This window comes from Triticum aestivum, chromosome 7B (assembly GCF_018294505.1).
Source record: "Triticum aestivum cultivar Chinese Spring chromosome 7B, IWGSC CS RefSeq v2.1, whole genome shotgun sequence".
Taxonomy (NCBI): Eukaryota; Viridiplantae; Streptophyta; class Magnoliopsida; order Poales; family Poaceae; genus Triticum; species Triticum aestivum.
This window is the reverse complement of record NC_057813.1, coordinates 487,343,698-487,356,311: the sequence shown is the minus strand read 5'-3', so window position 1 is coordinate 487,356,311 and position 12,614 is coordinate 487,343,698.

Below are 12,614 nucleotides of genomic sequence, written 5' to 3'. Positions count from 1 at the left end.
CGGGATCAATTCATCTTTATCATTAGGAACAACGGTAATACCTCCCTTTTTAGGACACAATGGACAGGGCTTACCCATTCACTATCAGCAACGGGATAAATAATACCTGCCTCAAGGAGTTTTAGTATCTCCTTTCTTACCACTTCCTTCATTTTGGGATTTAATCGTCTTTAAGGATCTCTAACTGGTTTGGCATCTTTCTCCACCAAGATTTTGTGTTGACATAATGTGGGACTAATGCCCTTAAGATCATCCAGAGTATGTCCAATAGCAGCTCGGTGCTTCTTCAGAGTTTTCAATAATCTTTCTTCTTCTTTCTCTGAAAGGTTAGCACTAATAATAACAAGATATATTTCTTTTTCATCAAGATAAGCATATTTAAGATTATCAGGTAATGGTTTGAGTTCAAACACGGGATCACCCTTGGGTGGAGGGGGATCCCCAAGAATTTCAATGGGAAGGTTATGTTTCAGCATAGGTTCCTGTTTAAGGAACACTTCATCTATTTCTTCCCTTTCCTGCATAGACATATCGTTTTCGTGGTCTAGCAAATATTGTTCTAACGGATCAGTTGGAGGAACGGCAATGGAAGCAAGACCAATAATTTCATCCTTACTAGGTGGTTCCCTTTCATGAGGTTTTCTACTAAACTTAGCGAAATTAAACTCATGAGACATACCATCTATGCCAACAGTGACAATATTCTTTTCACAATTAATCGTAGCACTAGCAGTATTCAAGAAGGGTCTACCAAAAATAATGGGACAGAAATCATCTTGTGGGGAACCAAGAACAAGAAAATCATCAGGGTATTTAATCTTCCCACACAAGACTTCAACATCTCTAACAATCCCAATAGGTTTAATGGTGTCCCTATTAGCAAGCTTAATAGTAACATCAATGTCTTCTATTTCAACAGGTGCAATATCGTGCATAATTTCTTTATAAAGGTCATAAGGTATCCCACTAGCACTAGCACCCAAATCACATAAACCATGATAACAATGATCTCCTATTTTAACAGAAATAACAGGCGTGCCTACAACAGGTCTACGTGTCTTAGTATCGGGTATAGCAATATTAGTAGTTTCACCCAAGAAAGAGATAACATGCCCATCTAAGTCCTCATCCAAGAGATCTTTAACCATAGCAATACTAGGTTCAACATTAATTTTCTCAGGAGGTGTATAAGTCCTAGTATTACTCTTACGAACAACAGTCGAAGCTTTAACATGATCTTTTATCCTAACAGGAAAAGGAGGTTTTTCAACATAAGCAGTAGGAATAATAGGATCACTATATGTAATAGTCTTCTCTTCGACTGTAATAGGTGCAACTACTTTCACTTCAACATGAGGATTATATTTAAACCACTTCTCTTTAGGGAGATCAACGTGAGTAGCAAAAGTTTCACAAAAAGTAGCTACTATCTCAGAGTCAAGTCCATACTTAGAGCTAAATCCACGGAAAAAGCATCGGTATCCATAAAAGATTTAACACAATCAAACTTAGGTGTCATACCTGACTCCTTACCATCGTCGGAACCCCAATCTTCAGAGTTGCGGTTAATTCTTTCCAATAAGTCCCATTTGAAATCAATAGTCTTCAGCATATACGAACCAGCACAGGAAGTATCAAGCAAGTTGCGATTATCAAGAGAAAGCTGAGCATAAAAATTCTGAATAATCATTTCCCGAGAGAGCTCATGATAGGGGCATGAATATAACATTGACTTAAGCCTCCCCCAAGCTTGAGCGATGCTTTTTCCTTCACGAGGCCAGAAATTATATATGTAATTACGATCACGATGAACAAGATGCATAGGATAGAACTTCTGGTGAAATTCCAACTTCAATCGCTTATAATTCCAATATCTCGTATCATCACATAGCCTATACCATGTCATTGCAACTCCCTTCAATGATAAAGGGAAGACTTCCTTTTGACAACATCATCGGGAATACCTGCAAGCTTAAATAGTCCACAAACTTCATCCACAAAGATAAGGTGTAAATAGGGATGCAATGTTCCGTCTCCTGCAAAAGGATTAGCTAGTAGTTTTTCTATCATACCCGAAGGAATCTCAAAGTGAATATTTTCATAAAGTTCAGTAGGTTGAGGAGCATCTCTTTGCTCTTCTGGTTGGGGTGAAGATACCCCAAACAAGCCCCTCAAAGGATTAGTTTCCATAGTGACAAGTAACAGAAAATTTCAGCACACTATATAAATGTTTCCTTACCAAGTTCCACTCACCAAAAGCGCTACACTCCACGGCAACGGCGCCAGAAAAGAGTCTTGATGACCCACAATTATAGGGGATCTATTGTAGTCCTTTCGATAAGTAAGAGTGTCGAACCCAACGAGGAGCAGAAGGAAATGATAAGCGGTTTTCAGTAAGGTTTTCTCTGCAAGCACTGAAATAGTAGGTGATAGTTAGTTTTGTGATAAGATAAATAGTAACGAGCAAAAAGTAAATAAAGTAAATAAAGTGCAACAAGGTGGCCCAATCCTTTATGTAGCAAAGGATAAGCCTGGACAAATTCTGTTAATGAAGAAGGAGCTCCAGAGGACACATTGGGAATTATTGTCAAGCTAGTTTTCATCACGTTCGTAAGATTCGCGTTCGGTACTTTGATAATTTGATATGTGGGTGGACCGGCACTTGGGTACTGCCTTAACATGGACAAGCATCCCACTTATGATTAACCCCTATTTCAAGCATCCACAACTATAAAAAGGAGTATTAAGGTAAACCTAACCACATCATTAAACATATGGGTCCATATCAACCCCTAACGAAGCAACGCATAAACTAGGGTTTAAGCTTCTGTCACTCTAGCAACCCATCATCTACTTATTACTTCCCTATGCCTTCCTCTAGGCCCAAGTAATGGTGAAGTGTCATGTAGTCGATGTTCACATAACACCACTAGAGGAAAGACAACATACATCTCATCAAAATATTGAACGAATACCAAATTCACATGACTACTAATAGCAAGACTTCACCCATGTCCTCAGGAACAAACGTAACTACTCACAAAGCATATTCATGTTCATAATCAGAGGAGTAATAATATGCATAAAGGATCTGAACATATGATCTTCCACCAAGTAAACCAATTAGCATCAACTACAAGGAGTAATCAACACTACTAGCAACCCACATGTACCAATTTGTGGTTTTGATACAGGATTGGATACAAGAGATGAACTAGGGTTTTGAGAGGAGACGGTGCTGGTGAAGATGTTGATGGAGATTGACCCCCTCTCGATGAGAGGATCGTTGGTGATGACATTGGTGATGATTTCCCCCTCCCGGAGGGAAGTGTCCCCGGCAGAACAGCTCCGCCAGAGCCCTAGATTGATTCCGCCAAGGTTCTGCCTCATGGCGGCGGAGTTTCATCCCGTAAGCTTGCCCACGATGTTTTCCAGGACAAAATCCTTCATATAGCAGAAGATGGACGCCGGAGACCCACCAGGGGGCCCAGGAGATAGGGGGTCACGCCCTACAGGGGGGGCGCCCCCTGTCTCCTGGACAGGGTGTGGGCCCCCTGGCCTATTTCTTTTGCTCATAAATTCTTATAAAATCCAAAAAGTTGTTTCGTGGAGTTTCAGGATTTTTGGAGTTGTGCAGAATAGGTTTCCAACGTTTGCTCCTTTTCCAGCCAGAATTCCATCTGCCGGCATTCCCCCTCTTCATGGTAAACCTTGTAAAATAAGAGAGAATAGCCATAAGTATTGAGATATAATGTGTAATAACAGCCCATAATGCAATAAATATTGATATAAAAGCATGATGCAAAATGGACGTATCAAAGGCCGATGGATCCTATGGCCCGTATAGAAGGCCAATGGATCCTACAGCCGGACGAAGGCCCATGGATCATACGGCCTGCAGGAGGCCCATTGTTACAATAGTTCATGTGTTGCCATGATTATTTTGGCCTAGTTACCAAAAATAGGCTATTGTGGCCACTAGAAAAACACAGAAAAAGAACTATAGTGACTACAAGGAAACAACTAAACATGACAATAAGGATATAAATAAGCAAGCAATTAACGCTAGCCTTTTACCGCTATTACACATATTACATCCACTGGGCATCAAAGTTCGCCACCAGTGCAAATATAGGGAACAAAGCAGCATATTACATACAAAATTGGCCACCAGTGGAAATAAACACGGCAGCAAAACAAGAGCATAACTGAAACAACTTCAGAAGAGCTCAAGAAACGTTATCCTGGGTATCCACCATGCTGGCAATAAGCTTAGCAAGCTGATTAGCTTTGTCCTGTTTGGCGCTAAAATCCTCCAACGCTTGCTGTTGCACCAGAAAGTATGCATCTGAGTTCTCCAGGGACTTCCGCAGTCCTTCCGCTTCTTGTCGCAGCACAGCTGATTGATGTCTTTCAGCTTGTAGTTGAGACTCAAGAAACCGAACTGATTCAGACAGTGAGTTTGAATAGCTTGTGCAAGCGGTAGTGGCTAGTAACTCGAACACTAAACCAAGATAGGACTTTGGGGTTGTCTCGATGTCTTCAAGATAGTCTTTCTTAGCTGTTTTATCAGCTTTGTTGGAGACCAACAAGGATGTGTCACTATCCTGAACCATATCTGCATTACTTCCTTTACCATTGCTTAATAAGGCACTCTTCCTCAATATTCTGTCAGCATTCTAAAAGAAGAAACAAGCAGACACATAAAAAGTTTAGCATGTACTAGTATATGAAACTCATATCGGTGAACTAGTTCATTAGTAAGGTGGACATGATTAAACTACCAAGTCTTCTATTGCCAAGTACTAGTACATAATAAAAGCATCAAACAAACATATATCTATGTCCTATGGTCACTACATTGTCTTGCCAAATCAAAATAGAGACATGGTTCAAATCATATTAGTTCAAGACAAAGCAGCAGTGAAAGAATACAAAGCGTGGGAAACTACATGACACAACAAGATTTCAGATGGGTACCACGGGTCTACATGTACAACAACACTATTGGCTCTGTTGTGATGCTAGTAATGTGCATGATATGAAAGTCAACTGTATACACAATTTAAATTGAAATCAACAGAGTTAGTGATAAGAGTAAACCTGTTAAAGAAACATGCGTGAACATACCTGCTGTGACATTGGAGTTTCGATTGGATCCTTCAATTTAAAAATAAGTTTCTATGAGTAAATACAGTGATACAAGAGCAAATCAATCAAAGTTAAAAAAGGCGCGCCTAAGCGAGCGCTTAAGCGCGCCTAGGCTCTAGGCGTTGGCAAAACGGATTGCGCATAACGACGCATAATCTGTGCATAACTACGCATAAGCATGCGCTTTGGTCAGTAAAGCGCAAGGCAGTGGCAAAATGCACAATTAACGCCTAGCGCTTTTTTGAACTATGATAGCAATGGAATCTGAAATTAGAACAGTTGTTCTTCAGGTTTAGGCACTTGTTCTACATGAACAGAGTACAGTAAGACTCAAGAATATAATACTTAAAAATATAAAATGAGCTCATAGACCTTACTACATTCTTGATTCGGGACCAGTACAGAACAAGGCGTTCCCAGTCATCGTCCAGTAAATGTGTCTCAGGAGAATGTAAGGGAATTTGATGAGTTTCTTAGCCGGTGAAGTACGGTTTCTTCAGGTAATTCTGATACTGCCACCAAGCATTCTTGAAGATAGCAGAGGTATTAGCACAGGTTACCTCCTCCTGAGTTTCCAAATCGGTCCTTCTCTATAGAGAAAAATGGGAAAATTTGTTGTATTATAACCATCATGTAGGTAGGATGTATGGGACGAAGCAAAGTAATTGCCATGAATAACATTACTTACACATAACTCCTGGACAAACACCTGCAACTGGCATTTTCCTTCATCTTTAGTATAATATTTCCAAGATGGGAAGATATGCACATACGATTTAACAACATCAAATGCGATAGATGCTAAACTACGACTGGCTGGTTGTGCTTCCTCCACAGGAATAGGCATACTAACTGGTGGAGTTGGGGTTCGCCGTGATAGTACTGGCCCTTTGGGCACTGGAGCTGCCTTACTAACTGCTCTTGTTTGGGAGCTCTATCGTGGAGATGGTGTTGTGTCAACAGGAACTGGGTTACTATCGGCTGGGGTTGGGGTTAGATTGGGTGAAGCTGGTTCTCTGTCCATCGCAGTAGGGGTACAATCTGCGAGAGTTTGGGTTATGTGTGGTAGGGCTGGTTCTTGTGCATGTAGAACCGGGGTGCTATCTCCACCAAGAGGTAGCACTGTTTTATTTGAAGACCATGTTTTTATTCCGCTAGATACTGGCATCACCCGCTCCAATTCAAATGGCTGATAAACAGGAAACATAGTTGAATGTACAAACATTGTATGAGAGACAGATGCAATAGATAGTGTGGAAAAAAGAGGGCATGAAATAGTTGACATGTATATTGTTTAACTAAAACGGATAGCATGACATAATTTCACATATATGATGTCTATCTAAACTGGATAGCATAGCATAACATAATTCAAAGATATGATGAATAACTAAACAGGATCACATGACATAATTCACCTACATGTTATCTAAGTAATCAGGATCATATCATTTAATTCACATATGTGATTTATATGCTAAACACAGGGCATTCGATATGCTGTCTGAACTAAAAACATGGTGTTGAATATTGTGTATATGATGTCTAAACTATGCAATGCAAGACACCGTATGCATGATATGAGCAGTATAACCGTGCCAAGTTAGAGCATACACCTCAGTGGGGGAATAGGACTGGTCATCTGTCTCTGAATCCATCTCTGAGGAGCTATCGGGACCCAACAAGAGATCTGCTTCGACAGGTAGCACTGTCTGCTCTCAAGGCCTTGTTTTCACTCCAGATTTTTCCATCTCCCACCCAAATGGCTGATTCACAGGAAGAGTAGTTTAATGTACAAACATTGTCGACAAATGGAAATGTAATGAAGAAAAGGATGAGCAAGATATCATTCAAATATATGATGCCTGGTTAAACAGGATGGCATTGCACATTGCACATATATTATGGCTGGCTAAAATACATGAGACTGCATAATTCCCATATATGATATAGAAACTAAATAGGTGGCATTACAAAACATGTCTAAACTAAGCAGATGACATATATGATGTCAAAAGTAGGCACTGCAAGGCGACATATGCATGATATGACTAACACATGCCAAGGTAGAGCAAACACCTTGGGGGGTAAATAGGAGTGGTCAGTGGCGTCTGAATCTGCCTCAGAACAGATATCTTCCTCTGGATTACAATCTGGAGAGGGGTGGGGAGGGTTTGCCATTGAACCCACCATGGAGCGATGTCTGCATGACATTGTATTGCCGCGCAAAACTCTTCTCTTTTTCTCTACATGTTCAGCATGATTGTGTACAATATCTGACATGCATACGAAAAAATATGGTGAGATTATGTAAGGACACCATGCAGAAATTTAGAGTGATGGTAACAACCAGTGGATCGACGTTTTTCCGTTGAACCAAAATAGCTCTAATGGATCAACGTGAATGTATAGTAATAAGTGATGCAACAAGTGTACAACCTCTTTGCCGTAGCCGTGTTGACCTCAGCATCATTGGGTTGGTCGCTGAAGCAGTTGAGGCAGAGGTGGCTGTCGGAGGTGTGGAGGAAGATCTAAGGAATCTCTAGATGGCTTCCAGGGCACTGCTCTGTTGTGATGGATCGTTCTGTCGTTGGAGCAGCTCCGGTGAGCCGTAAGACATCAAGGCTGAAGTAGCACAAGACATACATCGTCAATCTCAAGTGGGATTCTAATAGCATCTCCAATAGATGATGTAAAATGGATGTAAAATTAACATCACCAAAAACCACCTGACTACAACAGATGAGGTAAAAACTGTTGACTCTGAACTTAATTGTCGAAACTGAAATTTACGTGTGTTGTAATTTCGGGATAGCAAGGCGCGGGTTGTGAAGGCGCCAGTTTTGGGAGCACGATATCTGAACTTTCAGGATATAACAAGACGCGGGTTGAATTTTAGGGACAAGCCTAACGTGTAGTAATATTGTACTTGTACGTACCAAATCAATTCGCAGTTCCCTCAACCAAAAAGAAAACGAAAAAAATAAAACTATTCACACCACACAAAGAGAGAGTCTTGCCCCGTTTTACTATACAAATGCTATTCAAAGCTACTCCCTCCTTCCATCTATATAGGGCCTAATGCGTTTTTTGATGCTAACTTTGACCAAATATTAGAGCAATGATATATGACATGCAACTTACACAAAGCACACCGTTAACTTCGTTTGTGAAAGGTTCTTTCAATGATATAATTTTCACATTTTGCATGTTATGTACTATTAATCTTGTCAATAGTCAAAGGCAGTCTTAAAAATCTCATTATGCCCTATATAGATGGAAGGAGGGAGTATGAATCCATGTTATGTCCGATTAAATTTTTTCGCTTGCTGTATAATGCATGTAACCTACTCATACCAACATTTTAGTGCATTCCAAATGTCTATACTACTGCTGCAATTCGAACTAAATTTGAATTCGTTTATCTATTTCAATAAGAATCTACAATCATGATTGTTGCCAACTTCAACCATCATAGTTTCCTTGCTATCCGCCAGATATAAATTGGACAGCCTATAATGCACGATGGCAGGCACACCATCATCAACAACTCTGTTTTTTATAAGAGTGGAGATAAAATATATTAAATGTAATATAACATGTTCATAAACACACCATGTGTATCACCATTATATATATTCACACAAGCGTCGGTTTAAAACACTATGATAAATTCTTCAAATATCCGAATTCGCTTTTTATAAGGAAGTATATATGATCTATATTCGTCTTTTACACCCACACAACCCTCTTATCTTTGTAGCTAGTGCTAACTTTCTCTTGTGCATGCACACACCCGCATCCCTCTCACCCTCCCTCAGCATTCTCTAGATCCATCGCGCAAATTCGTCTTTTCACTTTAGGTCGTTCACCCATGGTGTGTGTAGGCCCCCCAGCTCCTTCTTTACGGCACACATCGATCGATATGCCTCTCTAGCCAGGTGTGCCTAGCACAAACACAAGCTTCCCCTCTTCTCTTGTCACCGTCCATGCCTCAATCCCACCACTCTTTTCATCGTTCTCGTACTCGCACACTCCTCCCCGCTTGATATAGTATGCCTATCGTACCACCTCCTACATGCATCCCTCTCTCTCTATCCTTCTCCTCGTGCCTCATTTGCTTCTAACACACACATGCATGTATACCTATCGATCTCCCAACATATACCTAGATCGACTTTAACTACCCCCCCATCGATCGACGTACCTCACAAGTTATGTCTCTCCTTCCTCTAACAAAGGGCGATTGATCTTCCTATGTAGTTATGTCTGCTTACCACAACCACATCGTCCCCCCTCATCATTTGTGCATGCCTCCTGACCCGTCTCTCACACGCACGTGCACAGACAACAAGCATCCATCTCCTCTCTTATTGATATTGCAGGTGTGCCCTCCGTTTGTCTAGCAAGCCTACCCCACCATTTGTTAGAAGCAACTCCACTACCACCCCCTCCAACACTCTAGCTCTGTCTCTCTCCCAACCTTATTCCTCTCCTGCACATATGCATTGATGCCGATCGATCTCCCTTAATACATGAGGCAGATCGATCTCCTTAATACATGAGGTAGGCCTCTCTCCTCCTCCACACATATACCAGCCATTGTACCTCTATAGTTAATTGGGCCTCCTCTTCCCCCACCACACACCGATAGTCGAGCGCTGCAAGTAGGTATCCATGCGACAGAGACAAACTGCACATGTCCCCTCTCACGTTCCAGTAGGCCAGCCACTCTATATATTTGATGTGGGCACACACAAATTCAATGGCACTCTTTATCGATTGCACGCGCGCGCACACACACACATCATCCCTCTGTTCGATTCTATGGACACCTCAAGCCGATGATACCTCCACTCTCTTCTCATGGATCGCCCCCTCTATATATATGTTATATCCAGGACTCTATTTCACACACATTGCATATGTTACATTTTTTGATTGACCCCCCTCCCCTAAAAAACTCTCAAGAACCCACACACTATATCTCTCTAGGTCTGTATCTCTCTCACACAACCCCACGTAGGTGGTGTACATATACATGAAGAGAATAGATGCACCATGCACGCACTCACGCTTCGTGCCCAGCCACACCCGCGCGGGTACATGGTGGAGCTCATTTCTTTACAAAATGGCAGCCCATGTGCTAATTTGAATGCATGTAGCAGTTGTTTACCTAGGGAGGTCGTGTACCACGCCTGCACGAAACAAAGTTCGACTTGACGCGTTGCCGCTTTATTTTTAAATAAAGTTATAGAGCTCAATGGCACGTACATAGAATATAAAATGATTTTTATGGAGAAAAAGGTAGTTCGCTCACTATATACAATGGAGCCTTGCGTGCCTGGTTTGTCGCTCTTCAGAGTATCTCACACAAGGCTGCGGTGGCCTCGCTCTCCCTCACCGTTGGTCACTGATCTGGTCATGCCAGGGGAAAGGGAGTGCGGTGGCCTCTCTCTCTCTCACCGTTGGTCACTGATCCGGCCGCATCCCGTCCGCCGGGGGAAAGGGAGGAAGTGCATCGTTTCTCCGTTTGGCGGCGCCGAGGCAGCACATCCCGATCTGCGGTACATGCCGTTCTCTCTGACCAAGCTTCGGCGCGGTAGGGCCTACGCCACCTACTCGCGGATTCCGCCTACCGCCGCTCAGCTAGTTACATCCCGACGACCTCCAGGTATCCCCTCCGGCCTTGCTCCACTGCCCGTCTTCCCACGTCGCTTCATGTGGATCTTCCATAGTTCTTTGCCCAATACGTAGCTCGTCCAGCGTACTTTCCATATTGCATTCTCGTCCTCACACCGTTTTAGACAAACACAACCGTGTTGTTATCTTCCCTTAGGGCAAGGAATATGCTTCTTTTTTGTCGTCTCATGTGTCATCAACTGTTATTGGCCAGTAATTGTTTCTTTTCTACCTCTTTTTTGCAAACAGGTCTATCCATTTCACCTTGTTGCTATTGCGACCTGTTGGTGAACTGCACAAATCACTTTTTTTCTTAAGAGTGTTTTGTGCAGTTGTACTAAAATGTCACACGGGCAACGTCTCTACATTTCAGTGCGGCTGCACAAAGGGAGATTGGTCTTGCTCTATCCTCCTCATCCAACTCCGAGCCTAATCTTCTCCAACTGGTTAGTCTTAAAAGAGACTGCAAAGGTGACCGGCTTCTATTTGTGTGTTTATTGTTTCATCAGCAGTCCTCTATTATCGTAATCACACTTAATATCTTTGGAACAGGGACACTCAGCTCTATTTTAGTGGAACTGCACAAAATGATCGGAATGTTGCATGCTCCAGGCAGCTACTTTTTTTCTCCAACATGCCTTGTTGATTTAGACAGAGCTGGGGGGACGTTGCTGCCAATGAAAGCATGGATCAATTTTAATTTAGCACCTTGTCACAACTCTGTCTTCAGTTGTGATGTAATTATTAGCTCTGATTTGCTAATAACTGACATGCATTAGCAAGGAAGTTAGTTTTTTATTGTTTCTGAAAGAGCATCGATGGCAAGACACGCGAAACAAAAGCTGAAAGCTCACACCATTGTACAATTTCATGTCACTGGAAAAATTATTTGTATAGTACATCAATTATGTAAACAAATGATGGAAGCTTGATAGCATTGCCAGAAGCCTCTTCATCATCCGGGTCCATGTGCCATGCACAAAATTATACTCATTCGTTCCTAAATATTTGTCTTTTTACAAATTTCAAACGGGCATATTTTAGAGTGTAGATTCACTCATTTTGCTTCGTATGTGTACTCCCTCCGTTCCTAAATATTCTATTCGTCTTTCTAGAGATTTCAATAAGTGACTACATACGAAGCAAAATGAGTGAATCTACACTCTAAAATATGTACTCCCTCCTTTCCGGTTTATAAGGCTCAATTCAAAAATCTCACCAACCAAGATAGATGGTGAGTGGTGGAATACTTTTTGTAGTTTGCAAAAGCACCCAATTAATGCTCTTGTTTTCCTCAAAAAAGTATGTTTACCAATGCATTAATTGCAATGCATGCATGCATAAATTATATGCATCGGTCAATTTTCTCTTAATACTTGCATGCAATGATTTAATGCACCTTGTAATCAGAACATGTGATGAGAAACAACCAAATTGAGCCTTATAAAATGGAAAAACTAAAATTTTGAGATAAGCCCTATAAACCGGAAAGGAGGGAGTATATATACATCCGTATGTGCCAGTCCATTTGAAATCTCTAAAAAGACAAATATTTGAGTAGTCACTCATTGAAATCTCTAGAAAGACAAATATACTCCGGAGTATATTTAAGAACCGAGGGGGTAGTGCACAACCACATGGGAGACTCAGCATGGTCATTGCGCCGCATTAATAGTGAGTAATGAGCAGTCAAATCGCAAGCCCCACCTTTCCCACTGTAAGTTGCTCTGAAGAAGCAACCATCAATACGCTCTTCTTTGAATCCGCTCATACTACCCCAT